The sequence below is a fragment of the Tamandua tetradactyla genome, chromosome 13, assembly GCF_023851605.1.
Source record: "Tamandua tetradactyla isolate mTamTet1 chromosome 13, mTamTet1.pri, whole genome shotgun sequence".
Lineage (NCBI taxonomy): Eukaryota > Metazoa > Chordata > Mammalia > Pilosa > Myrmecophagidae > Tamandua > Tamandua tetradactyla.
Window position 1 is genome coordinate 25085257 of NC_135339.1, and position 16891 is coordinate 25102147.

Genomic DNA, 16891 nt, shown 5'->3' on the forward strand with positions numbered 1-16891 from the left:
ATTCCTCAACAGCGGAGAACCCCCCCCGCCATCCAGGCGGTTGGCAAATCGGACCAGGGTAAAGGAAGGCAGCGCTCAAGTGAGCCTGCTTCTACTGTGGATGAGAAAAGCTTGGGGAATGCAGAAGTCCATCCCGGGGCCTGTCCAGGCTAAGTTCTATCACATGTGAGGTCACCAGAGACAACCTGGGAAGGACTAGCTCCCTGCTCCCAATATCTTGAGCTGAGAGTCTGGCATGAGAGCAAATGCCCAGTGGCAGCTGAATGAACCGGTGAGTGAATGAAGACTGAATGAATGAATGAGTGAAGACAGAAATGAGTGGATGAGCAGCTCAAGGACAGGATACTTCCTGAGCATCCTCATTCCTGGGGCTTCCAGCTTCCTCTCTCTTATGAAAACAATGTGTTCACCCCCAGCCAAGACAGAGGCAGAGTAGAAGCAGGGGGAAACCAAGGCACATCTCACCTGAGTGTCAGTGGGCGCCCACGAGGTGGACGCTGGGGCCGAGGCCAGCCTGGCCTGGCATGCTCACCCTCCGGGGTCTTTCTCTGATCGCAGGAGTGCTGGGGTATGCGGCGGCCAGATTCTCAGTGAGCCAGCCCTAGCTGGGGCACGCCCAGCTGCCCCTCTCCAGACCTGCCTGGGCGGGGACGTGGTGAAAGCGAGCTCTTTCTCTCTCTCCCCCCATCTGACATGGAGTTACGTTATCTGGGCCGGCTCAGCTGTGTGAGTGATTCATCCTGTGTGGACCCCAAAGCCAACAGCTGCACTAGAGACAAGTATGGGGAGAGCACGCCCAGGCCTGCCTGCTGGGAAGGCACTTCTCCGCCTCTCCAACTGGATCTTGGGCCCTGGGCCAGGTCCCAGCAGAACTACCTCCCTGCACTTGCCTGGGCAGGGGCCTCAGGGGAGGCTGGTGGCCGTGGTGCCTGTGACTATGCAGCCGGGGTCACCTGGTGAGAGGGTGTTGTCCCAATCTGAACTGACCTGGGCAGGGGCAAAGACTCATGGTCCAAGGATGTGTACTCAGCCCTGGAAACCCGGAGAATGAGAATCGAGTAACTTCAGGGTCTTGGCACAATGGCATGCATGCCAGGTGGGGCTGAAAAATGTTGGCAGAGAGCAAAAAAAAATGATTAATAAAGGCTGATTCTTTTCCTTTTATTATACCTTTTCATATTTTTAGAAATTTTGAAGACCAGGCACATGCATCACTTTAATAATTTAAAACCATATACCTAAAACGTAAAAGGAGAAATGCAAGCTCTTGTTGGAAGTGGTGTGGAAAATGCACTGGGAACGGGCCAGCCTAGAGACTGGGAGACGAAGTTAGTGCCCTTCCCTAGGGGCCCAGGAGAGACGAGGTGGCCTGAGCAAGGCTGTGGCCAAGCAATAAAGGTGGGGGAGGCAGGGGAGCAGAAGGTTCTAGGATCCTGGTTCTCTCCTTGGCTGCCTGTCTTGTTCTCTGGTATACCTTCAGTGCCTGGGACATAGCAGAGCTCAATAAATATCTGTTAACTGAATGAATGGCTTGTACAGTCTTAAAGAGTTAGCTGTTGTTTCCTTTAAGTTGGTTTCTTTTCCAGGGCTAGTAGATTACTGGGCACGTAGACGATGCTTAACTGATATGAACTGAAAAAAGAATGTTGCCATGAAGTTAATTTATTGCACAGAAAGATACTCATATAGATGCAAAGCCAAAAAAAGCAGACACACCAGTATCTAAAGTAGATTCCATTTGTGTAAACACACAAACACACACATATACTCAGGAAAAAATCTGAAAAAGTTAACAGCGATTCTCTACAGCTCTGGGTGCTTTCACCTGACTTCCTTTTGCTTATTGTCTTTGCCCTGTCACCCCCCGCAAGAAACTTAACCTCTCTGAATGCAGTTTCCTCTCTTGTGAAATGGGGACATTTATAGCATCATTGCATCCATGTTTATGAGGAAGTCACCAAGATGATGCTGGTGAAATACTTAACCCAAGCCTAAGATGTAGTAAGTGGCAGCTAGTAAGGAAATGTGGGCCCTGTTTTCATAGATGTGGCATATTCAGAGACTTGCACACTGGTGGTGAGTGTCAGAATGGGGATCTCAGTCCCCCCCACACCCAGATGACATTTAAGGGTTATGACCTGACCACCAGCTGTAAATGCTCCTTGGGGAGGACAACCACCTGGCCAGGTGACCCACTCACTCATTTCCTGGATGGTACTTGGCCCAGGGTCTCATCCTGCCTTTCTAGACTCATCTGGGGACAAACTTGCTGACTTTTCCTGTTCCTGAGGCAGAAGGGCTGCCAGAGAGAGAACCAGAAACACCATGGTCAGAACCCTTGAAGATGCTCTCTCCCCAGCTGCCCCAAAGGCTCGAGCTGTTCACAAATGCCACCTGGACCCACAAGGCCAGCAAGGGCTGAGTGAGCTCTAGGATGACTGTGGCCTCAGGAGTGGCAGGAGCCATGGGCTGGAGGGTGGGCACAAAGTAACTTTGCAGAGAACCATCTCCACTCTGTTTTGAAGGGCATGCACTGGGGGGTCCCAGGTGTGTGGTCTTGACCCCACAGGCCCAGGAATTGTCAGGCCAAGGATGAGCTAAACGCCAGTGGATTTTGCCCCAGGATAAAATCATGCTATCAGCATTGGCTCAGGTCAGGAGCCTCACGCAAAGCAGCTTGGCTTTCCAACTCTAGCTGAACTTGCTACCCAACTTGCAAGTCCAAGGGAGCATTTCTTTCTGAAAGGGTCAAGAGAAATAGCTCCTGTACATGGGTCTTGTCACACAGCTGTAGAACATCAGGGCTAGGAAGGTCTTGGAATTTTTCTTGTCCAGCCTTTCCCACTTAGAGGAACTCAGGCTCAAGAGAAGTGCTTGACCAAAGACATACAGCTAGGTGGTGACAAAGCTGGGGCCAGGGCCTAGGTCTCCTGTCTCCCAGCTTAGTGAGGCCTCTGCCCAACTTCAGTACCTGGCTCTCATTACTCACTCCATTCAGAAGCCTTCAGTACAGGAATGGCAAATACATGGCATACATTTCACCATTCACAGTCCTGTGCCTGGGACAAACATTACTAATCAATCAGCATCCTCTTGTCAGCTGAGATTGGATGTAGCGTCATAAATCTTCTCACTGCAGTGCCAATTCATTAGTCTTTGGGATGTCAGATAAAACCCATTTGCCTCCCAACTTTAGAGAATTCCCACTGGCTTCCAAACACAATTTCTCAACACCCCTTGTTTTGACAGTCCACCATGTAGCATCAGACCACATCACCAGCCCATATTCCAACTCTCCTCTTCCATGAACCTTCCATTCAAGCACACATACCTGCGCCTTCAGCCTCCAGTACTTTAATTTAACCCTCACCTGAGCAAAGCACCACAGGTCACAACTGATGTGAGGTCGTTACGAATAGTTAAAGCACCAAAGTCCACAGAAACTTTACTTTTTGGAAAGAACTGCAACGGATGCAAGGTTATCTTTACAATTACACCTTTCTCCCTCGCTTGGCTTGTGCTTTTTATGAACGAGAGAGGAGGTAGAGTTGCAGCTAGGCTAGGAACTGCACAGAACCACAGCCAATCCAGGCCACACCATTGCTGGCAAAGATCTTTAAACAGCTAATTTTGTATTACTACATGCTTTTATATGTTTTTATGAATAAGAGCCAAAATACAAAAAAAAAAGTCTTAGGGTTTCCCCACAAAACGTTTTTGGGTTTTGGACAAGTCCACAGGAATACGACCATAATCTCCTCTGTGGACGTCATTTACTATGAGTAGTAGAGTAGAAAACAGCTGAGAGCAACTGCTTAAAGAGAGTACATAAGTGCAAATCAAAGCTATACGCAACTGGCAAAGGACAATAGATAGACCAGTGCAAGAGAACTGAGAGTTCAGAAATAAATCTGCACATATATGGCCAATTGATTTTGACAAGGGAACCAAGTCCACCAAATGGGGACAAAAAAGCAGTCTCTTCAATAAATGGCACTGGGAAAACTGCATATCCACATGCAAAAGAATGAAAATGGACTTCTACCTCATACCATATACAAAAATTAACTCAAAATGGAATACCGACCTAAATGTAAGAGCTAAAACTATAAAGCTCTTAGAAGAAAACACAGAGGAGTACCTTCAGGACCTGGTGTTACACAATGGATTCCAGCACTTCACCCCAAAAGCATAAGCGACAACAACAAAAGAGGATAAATTGGACTTGATCAAAAGTTAAACTTTTGTGCATCAGAGGACATCATTAAGAAAATGAGAAGACAACCTACAAACTGGGAGAAAATATTTGGAAACCAGACATCCTATAAGGGTATAATATCCAAAACATATAAAGAAATCCTACAACTCAATAACAAAAAAAAGCCCAATTTTAAAAATGGGCAAAAGACACAAATGGACATTTCTCACAGATATACAAATGGCCAATCAACACTTGAAAAACATGTTCAACATCATTAGCATTAGGAAAATGCAAATAAAAACCACAATGAGATACCACTCATATCTATTAGGATGATCATTATTTAAAAAATGGAAATAGCAAGTGTTGGTGAGAAAGTAGAGAAATGGGAACCGTCGTGCATTGTTGGTGGCAATATGAAATGGTGCATCCGTTGTGGAAAACATTGGCAGCTCCTTAGAAAGTTGAACACAGAAGTACCATATGACCTGGTAATCCCACATCTAGGTATTATACCCCAAATAATGGAAGGCAGGGACTCAAACAAACATATGTACTCTGATGTCTATAGCAGCATTATTCACAATAGTCAAAAGGTGGAAGCAACGCAAGCGTCCATCAGCAGAAGAATGGAAAAATAAAATATGATATATACATAAAATGGAATATTACTCAGCCTTAAAAAGAATGAAGTTCTGATGCATTCTACAATATGGATGAACCTTCAAAACATCATGCTCACATCGCTATTTATCATGGATTGTCAAAACCAGCCAAAACCATTCCTGCCAACCCGAAAGAATACCTAAGGCTCTATCTGAGATTCTACAAAGGTTCCACGTACTATGACTCTCCAGAAACCTACAACCTCCAGATGGGTTCCCAGCCCAGATAAGTTCTGAAACCCAGAGCGGCAGCTTCTCCAAAACATCAACTAGTTCCATCCCCCCAGTCCATATTATCAACAGCCCTTTCCAACATGAAAAAGTTAGAATGGGCATAGCCCAAATACCCTGAAAGATTGGGAGAAAGATCAAAGGAGATGGTGGAATTATAGCAGAGAAGGTAGGATTTAACAAATGCATAAGACTGCTGAATCACTATATTGATATTTCTTTTAGTCTCCAGTATCTTGGAGCAGTTGGAAGGAAAAACATAAAATTGCGGAACTGTAACCCAGACTAAACTCTGAAATCTGTTCTATAACTAATTGTTGTGGTGTGCTTTGAAATTTATTGCTGTTTTATATATATATATATGTTATTTTCACAATAAAAAATAAAATAACAAAAACAAAAAGAAATCATGTTCAGTGAAATAGTCAGATACGGGAGGGTAGATATGTTATCATTTCATTTTCCTGAAATAACTATGGAAATTCATAGAGGCAGAAAGTAGATTAGAAGTTACCAGGGGCAGGGAGTGAGGAGAGAAAAGGGAAGTTAATGCTTAATGGGTACAAAATTTCGGTTTGGGGTGACAGAAGAGTTCTGGAAATGGATAATGATGATGGTAGCACCACATGGGAATGTAATTAATACCAATGAATTGAAAGTGGTAAGAATGTGAAAGTTTATGTTGCATATACATTACACAATAAAAATAAAAAATATAGAGAGAGAATGGCATTTTTCAAATATTAGATCGGCAAAGAACAAAATGTCCTACGGTATGCTGCATGGATAAGGTTTTGGGGGTACTGACTATTGCAGACACTTGGAATTCATCAAGAATTCATGCGTTCCCCCACATTTTCCAGTCTCAGAGTTAGGCTGAGACTATGCACCTGGCTTCTGATCAATAGGATGTGGGTGAAAGTGATGTAAAGCCACTCGGAGTCCTGGGCATTAAAAGGATCTCACTCAACTTATATGAAATACCCAGAACAGACAAATTCATAGAGACAGAATATAGATCAGAGGTTACCAGGGGCTGGGAGGAGGGGGAATGGTGAGTTGTTATTTAATTCATACAGAGTTTCTGTTTGGGGTGATAAAAAAGTTTCTGAATTGGATGAATACAATTAATTATACACTTAAAATGGTTAAAATGCCACATCTCATATTTGTATATATCCCACACATCCCTCTGGTCCTCTTCCTCTGCCATGGAAACAATGGGGCTCATGTTTTCCAATTGGCTTGGTACAGGATGGAAGCAACTGAGATCCCTGAGTTGTTCCATGGAGAGCCACCCAACCTGTATCAGATGCAATAAAAGCCAAAAAATAAGCTTTTGTTATGTTAAACCACTGAGAATCTGGGGTCTAACTGTTACTGCAGCATAGCCTTACCTATCCTGACTAAAACCTAAGGTTCTCACAAGTACTGATTGAGGGTCCTTTTTTGAAGGACAATTTACCAAAACCACCACAATTTTAAATATGAATACTCATTGACCCAGCAACTCCACTTCTGAGAATTAATTTTGCAGCTGTACTTGCAGAGGTGCAGCAATGAACACACCCAACAGTAGATCATTTGTAATTGCAAAAGGTTAAGAATGAACTTAACGCCTGGTAACAGGAAACTAGTTAAATAAAGGATGGTACATTAATCAGTGCAAAACTTTGTACTGACTGAGAAGATAGAAGTGGCCGAATGTGTGCTGATATGAAATGCTGCTCAAGATATGAGTGGTAAAAGCAAGCTTTAAGAGTTTGTGTTGTACACTACCAACCGTATAAAAAAATCCTGGTACATGCTGAGAATATCTCGAGAGAGAAATAAAAAACTGTCGAGTGGCTCAGGTGCCTGGGAAGTAGGAGTGGGAATGGTGACTCACCCTCACTTAATACTCTTTTGTAAAGCCACCTGGAGCAGAGTAAAAATAGCATACAAGTCCATGCCTTGTACACAGTTAGTGCTTAATGGTTAACTTGCATGACCACCTAAGGAGCTTTGTGATGAACCTAACCCAACTCAGGCAAAGGGGAGTTTGACAGAGATGATACATGTACCAGTGCCCCAGCATCTTGAACCCCAGAACACGGTGACACTGAGGACAGTCAATAATTTTCATCTCCTCTGCCAAAGCCAATAGACTGGCTCAGGCTTCCTGGGGTACTACGAGAAGAGTTCTGAGGTCAAGATTGTTTTCTGTGGGAAAGAATGTAGTGGTTGATTAGTGCTGTCTGCCACGTGAGGAGGGGAGGGGGAGGGCTGGCATGTGTGTCAAATATCTGCCACTTTTACTTTAGGAGGAGCAGGCTAAGGAAGGTTAGGTATCTCCTAGGTCCTGGAGTTTTTTCTTCCCCCATTCTTCATATGCCCCATTATTTCTGTTCTGGTCATGCTCATTAACTGAAAAATTCTGTGCTCCTTTGTGGATTTGGGGCCTTTTGTTAGTCTTATTGCTCAGCAAGCTTCCAACCAGAAGTGTGTGTGTGTGTGTGTGTGTGTGTGTGTGTGTGTGTGTATAATGTGCACATGTGAGCACGCACAGGAGAAGCCCCTGGAAGCTGTGGAGTAACAACAGGTTGGCCTTCAAGGTGGGGACAGAGCTGTCCCAATCTCTCCACGCCTCTGTGAAGACAGGAATGTTAGAAGATGCCTGAGATAATCAGGTAGAAAAAAATCCTTACTGCACAAGCCCTGCCCAGGATCTCCGACTCCTGCTCTGTCCTGCGTACTGACCTTCCCAAGGAGACTCTCAGCCTTTCTGCTACTGAAGAATGTAAGGGACAAGACAGGGGAGAATTCTTTTATTTCCTGTTTTCTTCCAATCCTACTTTTGGGCATTTCTTCTGTCATTCATACAGAGGACACAGAAGGCGGATCTTCTGAGGTAGTCTGTAGTCCCACAGCTTCCCTGAGCCCCCACTCACTGCTACTTACGGCAGGAAGGGGTTTATTCCTTGTGATAAAAAGAGGAACCCCAGACTCTTCTCTTTTTTGCCGGGGAATTCTGCCCCCCATTCCAGGCTTACACCTAAAGGAGTGGCAGGGCTGGGAGAGGCAGGAACGACAGGGCTCTCAGACCACATGTCTCTGCTACTATTGTCTGGACTAATCTATGGACACAATGGACCCAGGAATACCTGGCTCTGGGGGAAGAGAGGTGGGTCTGAGAGCAGGGAGATGGGTCTGGGTGGTCCAAGGCCTAACGATGACAGGACTTTGGAGGGACTGACATGATGGCTGGAGAACCTAGTGTGAGCTCCACTAAGGAACTGCGGGATGAGTTTATGTGAGATCCCATGAGACTGTGGAGCTCAAGCAGTGCTGCTGCCAGGCCCAGAAATACCTGGGAGAGACCTGGCCTTGGGGTGAAGGAAATCTGGGCAGCGATGCTGTTTGGTACTTGTGCTCATCTGTTGGTAAGATGTGAAGACGTGTGGGTTATCTTTGAATTGCTCGTTCCAATGGACTTAATGAAGGAACCAAGCAAGCTTCAAGCTGCTTTATGCAAATTCTGCTGCTTCCAGGATTGGGAACACTCAATGGGGTTAGAAAGAAGGAGAAATGACTGAAGAATGAAGGTGGAAAAAGCTGAAAGTGAAAACAGGAACGCTCCTAACGAACCTCCAAACGATAAATGCTCAGAGTCAAGAAGAATATTCATTTGCCGAGCACTTGCTCTGGGCCAAGCATGGGGAAGAATAGGAGAAAAAGACACAGTGCCTACACCAGGAGAGCTTGATAAAAAAAAGTTAAGGCTTATAAAGAGGCAGGCACTGTTCCAAGCACCTCACACACAGTGTATTTAATTGTCAGGATAACCCTACAAGGAAGGAAGGTCCTATTATCCCCATCTACGGTGATGAACTTCACATGTCAACCTGGCTGGGTTTGGGTGTCCAATTGTTTGGTTAAGCAAGCACTGATTATTACTGCAAGGGCATTTCATAGATGGATTAATATCTCTAGTTAGCTGACTGCACCTACAACTGATCACATCTACAATGTAACAGACTGCGCTCAGCAAAGAGGGATGCCTCCTCATTCAATCAACTAGAGGTCTTAAAGCAGAATTGAGGATTACTGCAGTTTAGAAAGAAGAATTTCTGCTTTGTCTTCAGCCAGCCAGATTCTCCCCGGGAATACAACTTCACCGTCATCAGAGTTTCTAGCTTGCTACCTGCCCTACAGGGCTGGAATGTGCCAGGTTCCAGAATCACATTTTCCCACATTTCCAGCTTGTGGAGTCCCCTACAAAATTTGAACTTGCCAATCCCCACAGTTGCATAAACCAACTCCTATAAAACTTACCTATCTCTAAAATCTCCTATCGGTTCTGTGTCTCTGGAGAACCCTAATACACCGTCTTGCAGATAATGAAATTAAAGCAAGGAGAGGCAAAGCAACCCGTCCTCAGTTACATGCCAGAGCCGGGATCTGAACCCAGGCACTCTGGCCCCATAGCCCACGGGTGAATCCATTTGTCCCTATCACTGGGCAAGCAGATTTAGCCAGAAGGAGGGAGCCATACAGCAGTGGGCACATCCGAGTCCTAGCCAGAAAACGGTGTTCCAGGACCTGTCACCAACTTGGCTTGTGTGACTTTGGACGACTCTCTGGACCTCTTGGTGTCTCACACTCCCTCTCTAAGAAATAGGCAGGCCCCCAAATACAGGGTTCTTGGAGAGCGTTGGAAGGAACCTGCTTTTCAGAGAGAAGACCATAGATAGCCTTCCGGGAAACAGGAGCCTGCTGGCTGTTCCAGACAAGCAGCCGTCACTGGCTGCAGTGACAGTGAATAGAGAGCTGCTCCTGGCCCAACCCTAGGGTTCCGAATGGGAGCCAGGCTGCTCCATTAGCCCCGAGCCCAAAGACACAGCAAGCCCAAAAGTCTGGGGCGGCCATCAGGAAATGCGGCAGAGGAAATGTGGGATGGTGCTTTGAGGGCTCTGCTCCCCCACAATCAAGTTCAAACTCCCCTGGCAGTCCTGGGAACGAGCTGGCCCACTCTGTCCTTTCAAATGGGCTCTGTTCCCCTCCACGCAGCCTCTACCTGGCTAGATGGGCCCCACCGTCAGCTGAGGACACACAGACAGGATATGGCGGGGCTGGGATTTGAACCATGTCTGCTTGGCTCCCAAGATGGGGCAGTGCAGTGAGGCGGAGAGAGCACGGGTAAGGGCCAGACACCCCGAAGGCCTTCCTCTACCTCCATCGACTGTGACCCCACCTCTCCGTTCCTCCCCTGTACAGTGGGGCTGGTAAGAGCTCGCGGTTGCTTCCAATCGCTCCTGTAAAAAGTCACCACAAACGTGGAGGCTCAAACCACGCAGCAGCACAGCTTTATCCTCTTACAGGTCAGGAATCCGAAATGACCTCTGTGGGCTAAAACCAAGGTGCCAGCCCAGCAGGCCTGCACTTCTCCTGGGGGCTCCAGGGGGGGCTCTGCTTCCCGGCCTCTTGCAGCATCTAGAGGCCGCCTGCTTCCCTCGGCTTGTGGCCCCCTTCCTCCAGTGTCAAAGCCAGCAGTGGCCGGGCGGGTCTTTCTCAGGCTGCATCACTCTACATTTCTCTTCTGTAGTTGAACCCCCGCCCCCTGCCTCCCTCCTACAAGTACACAAATTTGGGCCCAGCTGGACCATCCTGGATAATCTTTCCACCACAAGATCCTTAACTGCATCTAGCAGGTCCATTTTGCCACATAAGGTAGCATACTCACAGGTTCTAGGGGTGTGCACAGGACATGTTTGGGGGCTTTATTCAGCCCACCCAAGCACCTACCTCATTAAATGGGAGACACGGGGCACTGTGTCTACCTGATCGGAAGCCGGGGGCGCCCAGTCCCACCGGGGCACAAGAATCACTTTGGAAACTTTGAAAAAATATCAGTGCCTGGGGCTCACCCCGAAACGTTCTGAGAAGGTCTGTGGCTTTGAATTGCCAGCACCCGGGTGACTCAGTGGGGTAGCCGGGGGTGGGGTGACTGTAACCAGCACTGAAGTTTAGCAGCAATTACTGTTATTCCCACAGCGACTTAGCACCGGACCTCAGCGCCCAGGAACCATTCTGTAAATGTTCATTGAATCAGACTGAATTGAATCACTCCTGGGGTCCTGAAAATGACCCCCTGGGTTAGGGAGGGAGGGGCAAGGGAAGAGGGAGCTTCTCCCTACTGCATCAGGGCCCAAAGAATGAGGGTCCGTGGGTGGAGGGAGGCTGGGGCCTCCAACTCAACCTCCCAACCCAGAAACGGCAGCCCCAGTAGGCTGGCATCCTTCCTCCACCCCAAAGTCCTGTCCGAGGGGGCCGACCTGGGCAGAATCCCTCATAAAAGGGCCATTGTTAATGCAACAGAGGGGCTCTGTGCCCATTTAACACTTCCCTCCTTCGCAAAGCTGCTTCCAGCTGAAGGCTGACTTTCGGGAGGGCTATAAGGCCAGAGAGGGGGCTGAGGGGCCAAGCTAGTATGAGTGGGGTGGGGGGGCAGAGGCCATGGAGGGAAAGGATTAGAGTTGGGGACTGAGAGTTCCCTGAGTTGGAGATGCAGGCCAGTCTCAGCAGCCTGGAAAGCAAGGGCATGCTGCTGCAATGCCAGGAAAAGGTTCCCATTAAAGCTGGGAATCCCAGAGCAGCCAATAAAACCCCCAAGGCCAGTGGGGACAGCCTGGCAGTGATCATGCTTACCCTACCTTCTTTCCTTTAAAAGAAAAACAAAAAGGTGCAATCCACCTTTTTTGTTAAATGGTTCTTTTCACTGCTCACAAGAAGAGCAGTGTTTTAAAAAAGGCTGGGAGGATTTTATGTTCCGTGGGTTTGGGATTTGAGAGTCGGATTATTTAACAAGACTGGGAATAAATGTTCCTTTGCTTAGCAGACCTTTCGACATTCAGCACTTTATGCATAGTGCAAGCCGGATTCCAGGGGGGTGGTGTTAAAGATCCCAAAGGGAGTGCCTGACCAGCATCCTCAAAAATCCCAGAGACTCACGATTCCTGTGTAGACAAGAATTGTAGAATCAACAGTTCTCATTTGTTTAGCAAAACAAATCCCTGGACGGTCTTTGCCAAGGGAGCACATTGCTTTAAAAAAAACTCTGGGACTCTCTCAGCCAACACGGCAAGCAAACTCACTGCCCTCCCCCTCTCAACATGGGACATGACTCCCAGGGGTATAAACCTCCTAGGCAACGTCGGACAGAAATTCTAGAATGAGCTGGGACTCAGCATCAAGGGATTGAGAAAACCTTCTCAACCGAAAGAGAGAAATGAGACAAATAAACTGTCAGTGGCTGAGAGATTTCAAACAGAGTCGAGAGGTCATCCTGGGGGTTATTCTTACGCATTTTATAGATATCCCCTTTTTAGTTTAAGGTTATTAGAGAGGCTAGAGGGAAGTGCCTGAAACTGTAGAGCTGTGTTCCAGTAGCCATGTTTCTTTTTTTTAAATTTATTTCTTAATTTAAAAAAATTAACAAATGAAATAAAAATTAACATAGATAATCAGTAATTCACAATATCATCACTTAGTTGCATATTCATCATTTCTTAGAACATTTGCATCCATTCAGAAAAAGAAATAAAAAGACAATATAAAAAGAAATAAAAAGAAAACAGAAAAAAAAAAGATTGTACCTACCATACCCCTTACCCCTCCCTCGCTTTCACTGATCACTAGCATTTCAAACTAAATTTATTTTAACATTTGTTCCCCTATTATTTATTTTTATTCCATATATTCTACTCGTCTGTTGACAAGGTAGATAAAAGGAGCATCAGACACAAGGTTTTCACAATCACACAGTCACATTGTGAAAGCTATATCATCATACAATCATCTTCAAGAAACATCCAGTAGCCATGTTTCTTGAAGATGAATGTATAATGATATAGCTTTCACAATGTGACTATGTGATTGTGAAAACCTTGTGTCTGATGCTCCTTTTATCTATGGTATTGACAGATGAGTAAAACATATGGATTAAAAATAAATAATAGGGGGAACAAATGTTAAAATACATAGAGTACATTGAATACTTGTGAGCAATGAAAGGGAGTGGTAAGGGGTATAGAAAAAAATAGGGGGAACAAAGGTTAAAATCTGTTGAGTAGATGGAAATACTAGCGGTCAATGAGAGGGAGGGGTAAGGGGCATAGTATGCATGAGTTTTTTCTTTTTATTTCTTTTTTATGGAGTGATGCAAATGTTCTAAAAAATGATCATGGGGATGAATACACTATTATGTGATGATATTGTGAGCCACTGTATGGAATGTTTGTATGTTAAGAATATTCATGTTTGCATGTTGCTTTGGCTTGATAACAAAAAAAATTTTTTTTTAAATCTTTATGGGAAGGACAAGTCACAAAGATAATATCTCTTACCAAATAAATAATTACTGAATCCCTAAAAAAAAAAAAATACTCCGGGAGAATGGATCTTAGAGTAGGGCCCCAAGAGCTGGCAGCCTTAGAGAACTTGGTAGAAACGCAAACTGCAGCTCCCCACCCCAGATTACTAGATCAGAATCCTTGGAGCGGTGGGGAAGGGGCTCAGCAAGTTGGTTTAACAAGCCCTATAGGTGATATGATGCATGCTAAAGCTAGGAAGTCACTGTTCCAGAGTGATCATTTTCAAACCACATGTTGTGAAAGCAGTTTGGTAGGTCTGACATTTTTTAATAGAAGAGAATTTTAAAGAAGAGAAAATATCAGATGATACACAGGAGCTTCATTAAAACTTTTGTTCCTACTACGTGTGTTTCTGTCTCTCAGATTTTGGTCTAAAAAGTCACTGTTCTAGAGCCAGAATGAACTCATTTAGACAGGCTGCCCTTGTGTTATTTCCAAATCGGTGAGGTTTTAAGACCCTGGCGAGTTCCGCTTGCCCCACACGGTGTAATCATGCAGGGGACTCCTAGATGAGGAGAATATGCAGACAGGCATTCCAAACGAATCTTTGCTGGCTCTGCTTTCAGGGCAGACAACCACTCTACAACACTGGTCTAAAATTAAATTACATTGTATATTTTCTGCATTTCTGTCCACCCCCCCCCCCCCACCTTCTATGTACATAGAGAAATGTCTAGAAATTTGTGGACCAAATAACTAAGCAATTATACGTCTGGGTGGTAGGACTATGGGTGATTTGTTGCTTTCTTATTAGTATTTATCCATTTTGCTGGAATTCTGCATGCTAAGCATTTATCATTCTTATAAAAACAATACAGTTACTGCTTAAACAGATAGGAAGTTGAGGGTCGATGTCTTTGTGAAAATACAGAAAAGGGAAGCCATTCCCAGAGAGAGGGTGGCAGCTGTTGGCTCAGGGCTGGTGCCGGCCTAAAACGCCACCTCCTCCCACCTGTGCCTGGCCATGCCCACGGCTGACCCCAAACGCCACGCATCCCCAGAGCCCTCCTTGATCCTGCCCCACAGCCAAAATCGGTCTCCCGCGGGACTAGCACTGAACCCCCTAGGCTGTCACCTCTCCCTCAGCCCCTTCGTGCCTTCCGTGTGAAAGAGAAAGAGAAAGGAGGTTCCTGCGGGCTCAGTGACCTGCCCAAGGCCAAACAGCTGGAGGGCAAACCTCAAGTCCATTGCCCTCCTACCACCATTCACCTGGCTACCTTCTGCCAAAGTTATCACCTTCCATCCTATATTACAAGTTAAGGTGGAGGGGCTGCTTGTACAGCACCGAATAAACACAGAAGGGAAGGAGGCGGGGGAGGGAAGTTCTTCCAGGACCAATGAGAACCTGGTATGTGGCTGAACCTCTCCTTGATACTGGGACCCCAAGGTCAGACCTGGGGGCATGAGGGATCACCCCAGCTGTGCCTCAAACACTCCTGCTTTTGGCCCACGGAGTGGTGCTGACCAGAGGCCCCTCAGAGGCATTTCCAAGGGTTCAGCAGAGAAGCAGCAGGCCAGCTCTCCTGTGCGTGCAGGGGGAACCCTCCCTGCACCCCCCAAGGGCTGTTCCCCTGAAGCTCTTACACATGGGCTGCTTGTCCTACAACCTCCCTGTGCGCCTCCTCGTCTGTAAAAATGGCACAGGGACAGGACCTGTGGGGCACAATTCCTTAGGGGTATCGTGAGGATTCAATGATGAATATTTGCAAAGCTCCCAGAACAATGCCTTGCACCTGAGTAAAGGGCACAGGGGGCAGCTTGCTCTGGTGACTAGTTCTGTCGTTATGGGGGCTGGGGGAAAGGAGGGGTCACCCACCTGCGGGGGAAGGGAGCTCACCTTTGAATACCACAATGCCTTCCTGGGCAGCCTTGCAGCAGGGTGAGGAGCCCGTGACTGGGCCAGGTTTGGAGCACGGCTGAGCACTTGCTACTGCGTGACCCAGGCAGGTGGCTGACCTGCTCCACCTCACTCCTCCTCTGTCCAAAGGGACAGCAATGCTACCTCATTGGGTTGCTGTGAAGATTAAACGGCAATGCATGTAAAACAGGTGCCACGGAGCCTGGCACAGAGGCAGGGTTCCATCCAACACGGTGGTGGTGTCACTGTGTGCTGCATGGATTTCCCTTCTCAACTGGTGGCTCAGAGCCTTGTCTGTGGGAGACACTTAAAATCTTCAGCTTTGGGGATGGGTAGGGGCTGAGAGAGGTGTGGTCTTTGGTCACAGGCAAGATGGGCAAGGAGAAGGGTGGGCCCCGGCAGATGCCTAGGGAACTCTGAGCACACAGCCTGGCCAAGGGGCAGCCGGGTCTGGCCAGATCACCATTTCCAGGCCCTGATGACATCAGCTGAGCTCACAGGCCCCAGCTGCCACTCCCTGCTCAGCCAGGCAGGACGGGGAGCTGGGAGAACGCAGCCAGGAGGGCAGGATGTACCCCAGGCCAGGTTTGGAAGCCCAGGGAACAGGCTGGGGGTGACTTCCTGGAGCCACAGGAGATGGGGGGCTGCTGGCCCTTCCCTCCACCCCACACTGTGTGGGTGGAATAGGGCGGGGGCCTAGGAGGGGGCGACCACTCAGCAATGCTAATAGGCAATTATATATAAAAGTTATTCATAATGTATAACAGTTATGTAATTATTTAATAACAGTCCTCAGGCAGAGCTGGACTATTTCCATGGCCCGTTATTTTCTAGGTGGTGCCTCAGATTACCTAATGGTGGAACAGGCTACCCACTAGAGTAGGATTGTAATTGTTTTAAAACTGGACAACATAAGAGCAGTTTACACCTAAGAAACAAATAATGCCAGCTGCTTCCGTGGAGAGACCCAAGGGCCTGGCACAGGCATGAGAACACGACGTCACCATTTGTACCTTTTCAATTTTGTACCATGGGCCCATATTACTCATTTTATAAAATTAAATAAAACTAAAGATAAAATAAAATTAGGTACCAGTTTCCTACCAATAAAGGTAGAGGGAAAATTCTTTTGGGGTTAGACTCTCTTGTTTTGGAACAGTTCCTTTAACAGAACTTCAAATTTAAGCAGAGGCAAAACCACAATCCTATCCCAGAAAGGACAATTTGGGGGGCAGTGAGAAGCAAATCCACCCCTACAACCTAGTTTAAAAGTTAAACTTCTCTGCAAGAAAAGTAACAACTGTCCAGAAACTCTTATTGTAGTGATTGGGCCCAAGACCAGGATGAGGGGGGAGTAAGGGGTTTGAGTTCCCTCAAGCCTGATGAGGAGGGGGAGGGATCCTGAGGGTGGCAGAAGTGGACTTAGCACTCCTCGGGATTCCCAGATGTCTCTGGGGAGGGCACTGGAGGCACGCTAACCACATGGGACCAGGGGCTTGGGAGATGATCACTTGGGCATTAAAGG

The 16891-nt window shown here is 46.8% G+C and overlaps 1 protein-coding gene across 3 annotated transcripts in view; it reads right to left on the reverse strand.

Moving 5' to 3' along the window:
* The window catches only part of CHST3 (carbohydrate sulfotransferase 3), a 44888-nt gene that overhangs the window by 15586 nt on the left and 12411 nt on the right, over positions 1-16891 (reverse strand). The window contains exon 1 of one of the 3 annotated variants that reach the window (XM_077124997.1): positions 466-3684. The exons of the other annotated variants lie outside the window; for them this stretch is intronic. The gene's annotated coding sequence lies outside the window, so the exon portion shown is untranslated. Of the gene's footprint in view, positions 1-465; positions 3685-16891 lie in introns of those variants that run through there. 3 annotated transcript variants of the gene reach the window in all.